The sequence below is a fragment of the Miscanthus floridulus genome, chromosome 3, assembly GCF_019320115.1.
Source record: "Miscanthus floridulus cultivar M001 chromosome 3, ASM1932011v1, whole genome shotgun sequence".
Taxonomy (NCBI): domain Eukaryota; kingdom Viridiplantae; phylum Streptophyta; class Magnoliopsida; order Poales; family Poaceae; genus Miscanthus; species Miscanthus floridulus.
This window is the reverse complement of record NC_089582.1, coordinates 80,404,465-80,414,371: the sequence shown is the minus strand read 5'-3', so window position 1 is coordinate 80,414,371 and position 9,907 is coordinate 80,404,465.

The following is a 9,907-nucleotide window of genomic DNA, read 5'->3' as shown; positions in this document are numbered from 1 at the left end:
GCAATATTCCTGCTATAGCTATTCTAGGTAGTTGATCATCTGGTAAATTTAGAGAATAACACATATTCTTGGTCTCCCTAAATCTGCGAAGATACTCCAATGGTGTCTTATTTGTTCTCATCCTCAGACTCATGAGATCAACCAACTTCTTCTCATTGGTACCCGTATAGAAATATGAATGAAACTTCTGTTCTAGTTCTGCCCATGTACCAATGGAATGAGCTGGTAGAGACGTGAACCATGTGAAAGCTGGTCCTATAAGAGACAAAGGAAAATATCGAATCCTCCAAGCTTCATCTGAAGCAGCTTCTCCAAGCTGCATTAAGTACCGACTGACGTGCTCTATGGTACTAGTATCATCTTGACCAGAAAACTTGGTCAAATCTGTTGGAGGCTTCACCCTTGGAGGCAATGCCACTCTGTTGTACCATTCTGGATAAGGAGACTTGTATGAATAGGATTGATTCTTTGGCTTCAAGCCGAACTGATTTTGCATCATATCAGCCATCCTGTGCATCAAAACATCAATGCCTGGATCCTGATTTCCTTGTACTTGCATTCCAGAAGGCAATCCTGAAACACTTCTATACCCTGGATTTGGCACAGCATTGATAGCACTGTAATCAGTAAATTCTTGATATCCATCTCCATACATATTCTTCTGCAATCTGTTTGATGCTGGAGAAACTCTATAAGCTGAAGGTGGCACTTCTCCTGTGGTACCAAATGTCACCTGACCATAGGTGGGATGTGATTGCTTTTCAGTGTGAGTCAATCCACCTATATTTGAAGGCGACGCTACTTCTTTTCCAACAGGCTTCTCTTGATGCTTTGGAACATTGAAAAGCATCGGCCCACTAAGTGGTCCAACATTTTCTTCGAAATATTTATCAACCATTGGACCAAAAGTACTGATCATGATTGCTCGAAAGGTATTCAGGAAAGCTGTGTGATGGTTTGTCATGGTTTCTCCCATAGCTTTATAAACTAGGGCTGCCATCTTTTGAGCATCCTCCTCTTTAGTGTAATCAGTTTGATGCGGAAGAAGAACCCTTGGCATTGACTGCTTTTGAAACACTTTATTGCTCTTGTTTTTGGAAAAAGACATCAAGCATTTCCATTGGTATTGCTCACATGCTTGTAGCACTAAATCCTTGTAATTATCTGGCAATTCTGCCATGCTTACATCCAGAACATGATCATTGTTGATCTCAGACGCCATCTTGAACTAACAGGTTGTCCCACTGAGCGTGCCAAAAAGTGTGTTGACACAAAATGTGACGCACTGTGCCTCACACACAGCAAGCCGAAAAGCGTAGCTTCAATCGGGTTCCCGGGTGTTTCGTGATCCGGAAGCGTGCCAGTCAGTTTGACCTGAAAACTAATAAGGGATAAAACAATTAAATGTCAAACCAGAACATGTTGGGTAATACCGGACAGTTCCACATATACGGCCCTGAAGCCACTTACAACGACATACGGCTATAGAGAGCTGTCTGCCAACAAGTTCATAAACCATTCAGCTAACCGTAAGGTGAATGCACGTAAAGACCTAATTGCCGAATGCATGTGCATGGGAAGACATGTTTGAACAAGTGAAATTAATTATGAGTTAATGCATAACCAAGCTCGGCAATCCAGCCGAATTGGGGTCCACGAAGAAGGAACGTACAAATAAAAACGATTAAACTAAACCAAAACCTGCATCTGCCGCACGACACCTAGTTTCGTTAGAGCTTAAACGTGATTAACATGCATGAACCCGCAACATGTGACAATCTAGATTAAAGCAATTCAGCCATTATGAGCATGTTATCTATTTAGCAATGATCGTTGAAGCACGAATAAAACCACAAGAGAGATAAGGCCGAACAATATCAATCTAGATTGGGCAGAAGTGTGTTACAAATATATGAAAGGTTTAAAACATGCAACACTGGATAACTTAATGAATCTATTTAGATTTGCCATATCTAATATAGAGCCGATAACTATCTCACTTTCACTAAGCATATTGAGCAAATGCCTGCCGCACGGTATTTACTCATAAACAAAGCATAAGCGAAGACTTCTTGATTGTTAAGCAAAGATCCGCCGCACGACCATTGAAAACAAACAAGACTACTTGCATCATGTCTAAATCCACCGCATGATACTAAACATGATAACAAGGTTGTCGAAACTTACGGAGGTCGACGGATCGATGATTCCTCTCGAAGAACTCGACGACACGACAAAAGGACTCGAAAGTTGGCACGGGGCCGGTTGTATTGATTTGGTTGTGTACCCTTGTTACAATGGTCGAGGGTCAATATTTATACCCTAGACAAAATATGAGTCCTTAAGGACTACGATTTACAAAGGAACTTCTAAACAAACTTGGAAACTTACGATTCCTTACCCTAAACTTATAGATTCCTTTATTAATACAACTCTCATCTTTCCGATCGGTCTTGCTTGCCATCTTCTGTTTTCCCAAATGGAGTTACCGCCTTCCAGAGTAACCGACCGCACAAGCATTTAGCCGACCGCTTGTGTTGTTTGCCGAACACCCTTCTTCCCGCATGTGGGTCTACCTGTCATCTTCCAGAATCGACCAAAATCCAGTGTTAACACTAGGTCATAATCCTTGATCAACTCTAGCCATCAGTGTTGCCTCATATTTAGATCTTCCTGAGTGAAAAAGTACTTCAAGCTCTTGTGATCTGTATAGATATCACACTTGTTGCCTATCAAGTAATGTCTCTAGATCTTCAAGGCATGCACAACTGCTGCTAACTCAAGATCATGGGTTGGGTAACGGTTCTCGTGTTCTTTCAACTATCGAGACACATATGCTATCACTTTTCCTTCTTGCATCAGTACACAACCAAGTCCTTGATGGGATGCATCACAATAGACCATAGAATCTTTGCTGATATCAGGTAATGCTAGCACAGGAGTTGTGGTAAGCTTCTATTTCAATTCCTGGAAGCTTTGTTCACACCTGGGCATCCATTCAAACTCCTTAGTCTTCTTCAGAAGGTTGGTCATTGGATGGGCTATCTTGGAGAAGTTTTCGATGAATCGACGATAATATCCAGCCAATCCCAAGAAACTTCTGATTTCTATCACATTACGGGGTTGATCCCACTCTTTCACAGCTTCAATCTTGGCTGGGTCAACTGTGACACCTTCAGCTGATAATACATGGCCTAAGAAGGCAACTTCCTGTAGCCAAAACTCACATTTGCTAAACTTTGCGTAGAGCTGATGTTGGGCTAGCTTCTCAAGCACCGTTCTTAGATGATGTTCATGTTCTTCAGCAATGTGTGAATAGACGAGGATGTCATCAATGAATACCACCATGAATTTATCCAGTTCATCCATGAAAACCTTATTCAGCATGTTCATGAAGTATGCGGGAGCATTCGTGAGTCCAAAGGATACCACAATGAACTCAAACTGCCCATACCTAGTCACGAAAGCTGTCTTTGGGATGTCACTCTCTTGAATCTTCATTTGATGATAGCCAGATCTGAGATCAATTTTGGAGAAATACTTGGCACCTCGAAGCTGATCAAGCAGATCATCGATTCTTGGCAGGGGGTACTTGTTCTTGATGGTGACTACGTTCAAGTTCCGGTAATCAATGCATATTCTCATTGAGCCATCCTTCTTAACAAATAGAATAGGGGATCCCCAGGGTGAAGCACTGGGTCTAATATATCCCTTTGAGATGAGCTCATCAAGCTGTTTCTTGAGCTCAGCCAGTTCATCAACTGACATGCGATAGGGTCTCTTGGCAATGGGTCATGTTCCCGGCAAGAGATCAATGATGAACTCTACATCACGGTCTGGTGGCATTCTCGGTAATTCTTTAGGGAATACATCAGGATAGTCTCTGACCACAGGCACATCATGAACTATCTTCTCCTCTTTCTGTGATTCTAAACTGGCTTTAAGGGCACACAAGATAGAGGTGGACTTTCCGGACTAGGGTTCACATCTAATGACTTGGCCTGATGGGTGGGTCACTTGGACGTATCTAGGTGAACATGATATGATACCTCGGTGAAGGGTTAGCCAATCCATGCCTAAGATGACATCTAGGTTTGTGGTAGGTAATAGGGTTAGGTCGGCTTTAAAGATAAGGCCCTCAATGGTAAGACTCGCTCCCTTATAGATGTGGGTGCATTTTAGGTCTCCTAAAGGTGAGCTGGTGATGATAGGCTTTTCACGTGGGGTTACAGACAGGTCATGTTCTCGTGCAAACTTGGATGATATGTAAGAACAAGTTGCTCCAGAGTCAAATAGAACCGATGCAGTATTGCCATTAACTAAAAACATACCATACACAACATCAGGGGCAGCCTATGCTTCCTCGGTGTCTAGATGATTGAGATGTCCACGGGTAGCAGATCCCTTGAATTGAGACTTCTGAGCAGCTGAGTTCTGCGGGCACTTAGTGGCTTTGTGACCTGGTTGGCCACAAGCAAAGTAGGTGAAAGGCGTACCGCTTGTAGGGGTTGGCGCAGGTGCCTTCTAGTTTCCAGTGCTTGGTGCGGAGCGGTTCTGTGCTGGGCGTTCATTCGCTGAGCGGGGATGGTTGAAACAGTCCTAAGTGTTGCGGTCCTGAGCATAACAGTCCCGGGTGTAATGATCCTAAGCAGGACGGGAGTATTTGGCAATGTAGCCTCCACTACCCCTACTCGATCTAGGGTTGTCATCCCTGTTGTGGCGAGAGCGTTCCCTGGATGGTGCATCTCTGTGGAACCTCTTGCGATCATGACCATGGAGAGACTCCTCAGGCTTATGCTTCCTCTCCCTGTACTCTTCTCTAGCTTCAGCACGGTCCTTCTCAATCTAGATGCAGCGATCCACTAGAGCACGCAATGTATTACTCTCAATACCGCCAAACTTTAGCTTGATGTGTGGGTTAAGCCCCTTGCGATAGTAGTACAGCTTCTCCTTCTTAGAGTTCACAACATAGGAAGGTGCATAGCGTAGAAGGTTGGTGAAATGAGTAGTGTACTTAGTCACCCTGTCTTTTCCCATCTTGATGTTGCGGAACTCCTCAGCTTTGGCCTCCATGACACCCTTGGGAATGTGATACTCAGTGAATGCTTCGGCGAACTCATCCCACGAGATGTTGGCAGGGTCCTCATGGGAATCACTGAAACTGTCCCACTAGACGCATGCTGCACCTGTGAGCTGGTGTGCGGCTACTCCAACACACTCATCGTCGGTGAAAGTAGTGAGGTCAAGCTTCTTCTCTATCTCCTTGAGCCAGTCATCGGCTACAAGTGGGTCAGGGTCGGTGCCATCATAGGTAGGCGGCCTTAGCTTTAGAAATCCCTCTAGCTTCCTTTGGAAGTCATTCTACTGACCTCCCTAGCGACGGTTTGCTCCTTCAACAAGAGCTGCAAGAAGCTGGGTCTGTTGTGCCATCACTTCTGCTAGGTTCGGTGGTGGTGGTGGAGGAATGTTTTCCTCAGGCGACGGAGTATTCTCTAGGTGGAAGGGTATCCCTCCACGTCCATGGCCACGGCCATGGCCACAGTTGTTGCCACCACGCCCCCCATTTGGTTCGACTGGTTCGGGGGTGGGCGCACATCCATGATTCATTAGGCGATTAGATCGGCGGTTCGGCATCTGCAACATGGATCATAGAGAATTTAGTGTTTGTGCCCTAAGTGCTTATAATTCAATACGATTACATGATTTTGACGATTTAAAGAAAAACATTTGTTCTATCCAACACTCATTACAAAGAAGCAATAAGATCCATAAAATTCAATAAGATCCAAAAACATTCATTACATGGGTTTTATTACATAGCATCATCTCCAGTAGCTATACTTGAAGACGTGCGGGAATCATACTACGCACAATGTCTCATAATACATCTCATAAGGGGTACATCATGGGGTACAACTTACAGAAGCTACTGACATGACTCATGACCACGCAGGGTCATCCTACTCTAACTCATACACCGTAGCTGGGATACAACTGTTTTCGATCTCAATCTCCTCGTCAGACTTGTGAAGTCGGGATACGTACTTCAAGGCCTTGGCGAGCTCCTCAGTAGGCTTGGCTCCAGGTAGAGTAGGGTAGGCGTCTAGGTTAAGGCGAGTCAGGGCTAACTCAAACTCCTCTACCCTAGGCTTCGTCTTGCTGCGAATCTCCTTGGGCAGCTGATCCCACATACCCTTCATCTCCCTGAGGCGCTTCCTATCATACTTCTGCCAAGCCTGCCATGTCCTCTCACACTTGTCTTGTAGGTACTTAGTCTACCTGAGTGCCTCGATCAGGTAACCCTGGTTGCGAATGGCCTTCTTCCTGAACTCCTCTAGCTCTTGAGTCATGGTCTTGTTCTAGGATTAGATCTTTAGCATATCAATCCCCTTGGATCTCTCTCTGTCTCCTCTGTGGTTGAACTCGGCCTTCTTGTCGTCCAACTCTCTCTACAACTCCAATACCTTGCTGTCGAGGTAGCAGTTCCTGTTGCCTAGGTCAGCTGCTTTGTCCTATAAGTCAGCGACCTCGGCTCTGTGGACTTCTTCATGATAGTTGAGCTCATCCTGTAGCTTAGCAACTGTCTCCAATAGACTAGCCCACTCCTATGCTCCCTGCGAGTCTCACTCCTGGTGCTCCCACTGAAGGGCCTTGTCCTGATGTCTCCTCTACTCTAGCTGGGTCACATACCTGTCCTACTCCAGTAGGTGAATAGCTGAAACATGAAGGCATCTATCCTCCTCGGCAAGGATAACTTTGCCTGCTATGAAACTCTGCTCACTAGGGGTAAGGCTAAGGTCGAGGGCCTAGGGAAGTAGGTGGAACTCTGTCGTCTTCAGGTGCTCGTAGTGGTCCCTCATCACTCTACGAAGTGCCTTGTGTGAGATAGCTCACAGTCCCTCCTCGACTGTGTCCTCTATAGTCAACTCGGTGAAAGCTAGGACAGAAGGCAAGGTAGTGCTAGCTAGGAACTCGACTGAGGTGACAATTGGTCCTTCGATTCCTCCTTCCTAAGCTGGCTTCGCAGTGCAGGTGACCTTAACAAGCTCATCGGGGACACCTAACGTGACGAGAACTCAATAGAGGGTCTGTGCAAAACCCCTGAGCTCACGTAGGTCAAAGATAAGCTTGGCGTGGTCTAGGGGTAGCGGTCCTAGAGGCGGCCAGTCGACGTTTGTTGCTATCTGCATGTTTAAGGAACAGGTGTTAGCAAGTCAATGTTAGATAAGCCTTGCATAAAAGTAAATGTAGGGTCGGTATATAATCGAAAGAAGGGTTGTCCATGTCCTATTCTATCGTCTATTTCTAAGGGTTTCGTCCTATGGTCAATATAGCTCTGATACCAACTGAAGCGACCCCAATTTCCGTAAAGGGAAATCCACAGCATCGAAGTGTAATAAGACCGTTGTAGATCATATTATCCAAATTCCAGTCGAATATCACATCCATACAATGATAATATCAGAGTACAAATAATGTGGAATTACATAAATTATTACATCGCCGCATTGGCGGAATCAAAAGTAGCATTCATTCATAATAGCTTGAAGATAAGATCGCCAAACTCGAGCGTAGGCACGAACCCCTTATCCGTCAAGCTCCTCAGAGCTATACTCCTCAGTAGAACTTGTGTGCCAAAATTTATCAGTACGATTTGTACTAGCCACTCCCAACCCTATGAGCATTGCTTTGGGGAAATTGGATGCAAGTTGGATATAGTCAAAAGGAACCTATAAGGCTGGGGTTTCCTATGCAGTAGCATATCAAGTATAAATAATTGGTCAAGTTTTAACATCATTCCCACACACCATCCACCCCATTCCTTTTCCTGAGCCAGGTTTTGATCCTGGGATCGATATACCACCATCTCCATCAACACCATACCATCGCTTAGTCGATAGGCCAACTCCCTCTTGGCACTGCCTCAGGGCCCGTAGCCCCTGGCTACCACCGACACTCTCTCACTAGGGAAGAAGAGAAGGACTCATCTCACTATCTAGTTTAAGCGAAACCCAGGAAAGGTCCATAGCCGACAAGTCGGCACATGTATCGATCGATCAACCATACACTCTACAGAGGTTTTACATAACCACAAGATCTGCCTTCCTCGCTGACCATCGTCAACTGGGCTGATTCTGGCTGCTTGCTAGCCTAGGATAATGCCACTCTACCATTCAGCCCTGGTACACCCCAAGTCTAGTCTAGGGTGGCTGAAACTGTGAGTCATGAGCCGGGTCCACAAGGTCTCCATGAAGTCTTGGAAGGGTGTGGGGAAATCCTCTGTGCCCCGTACCTCCTTACACTGTCCGCTATCAACCTAGCAGTAGTGGCAATATCCTACCAAGTAGTCCGACCGTCCCGCACCATATAGGGCGAGTGGTACGTAAGGCTTCCCGGTGAATCCGAGTACTAGTAAGTCCTTAGGGATGTCGCACCCAATTTTGCAAAGCAAAACCAAGTACTCATATATGTGCGCCCAGGATGTCCAAACACACACATATATCACAAATTGTAATAATATCAAAGTAAAGTACTTATTACATCGCATATCTCATCATATAAGTTAATACAAAGTTTGCTCAATGGCAATATTATTACAAACACAGCGGAAAAAACTAGCCCAACTGCCACAGGGACTCCAACTGGTGAACGTCTTCCTAGTAGTCCTGGACATCCTCCGGAAACTCGTCATATCCATTATCTGTTACCCATCCGGGATTTTCATTGATGTAAAGCAAGTGTAAGCTTACCATGCTTAGCAAGTATAACAAAGGGATCTATGAGGCTCAAATAGGCTTGACACTGTTTGACTGCGGTTCGCAATTTTAGTTGATTAATTTTTAGCAACCTGAATCACTACTTTAATGAACAGTCCCAATTCCCAAGTGGTATTAAAGTTTCATCAAGTTTTATCTCAATTCCCAACTATCCATCATCCACAGTAACCACTAATCTCGAAGGATCCAGACCGCTCGTATCCGTGAGCACGGCTGTTATAACAGGTTAATTATTTCTGCAGAAATTGTACATCTTTACCCACCGAGCCATGATTCCCAATGCCGGGGTTCGCGAGACCCACTACACCTCTTCCCAGGAAGTGTGGCAGAGTTTCACTATGAAACCCTTAGCTAGTTGCACTAACAAATCGTAGCTACAAAGGAATGGCACACGTGGGCATCGCAGCACGGTGCACACCCTAACAGAAAAAGGAAAGATACCCTCTTACCCCTTACTGGAGCTACAGATGAGCTAGTACAAACTAGATAATAGGTTAAAGTCAGAGCCATTTGACACTCGGGGTTGTACGGTCCCTCCTGGGTTGCCGCTTCAGGATAAAGTCCTTATGGAGAGGCACTAGAGTACTCAACCCCGTACTCCAGCCCCCTATCTGTTGCTAAAAAGTTCCATTTTATCACATTGCATATAGTCTTTAAATCTGTTTAACAATTACTTTATGTTAAGCGCTGCAGCATCTATCCAAAATGCCTACCCAATAAACCCAGGTATCAAGGATATGTGGTACAATGAATCATCTAGGTAAAGTCCTTAAAGGCAATTCAAATTAAACTCATGCATGAATGTAAGTGGTAGTAGTTCATAGGTAACAAGGGGCCTTTGGTACACTTGCCTTCCTCAAGGTCGTCCTGGGAGTACTGCTGATCCTGCTGGGGGTCCTCAGTCACCTCGAATGGCTCACCCTCTAATCGTGATCCAATCATCAATCAAGCATCATTCCAATCATTACATGCATACAAGATAGAACTCTATTAGAACAGTACACCAAACAATGAAAACATATGTTGAAAAGCTTACAGATCTGTTCTACGCATTTCTACGAACACATGAGCGAAAGAATCACTCAAATCGGACTTAAAACGTGAAAGTTATGCATGAAATAAGATGTAAT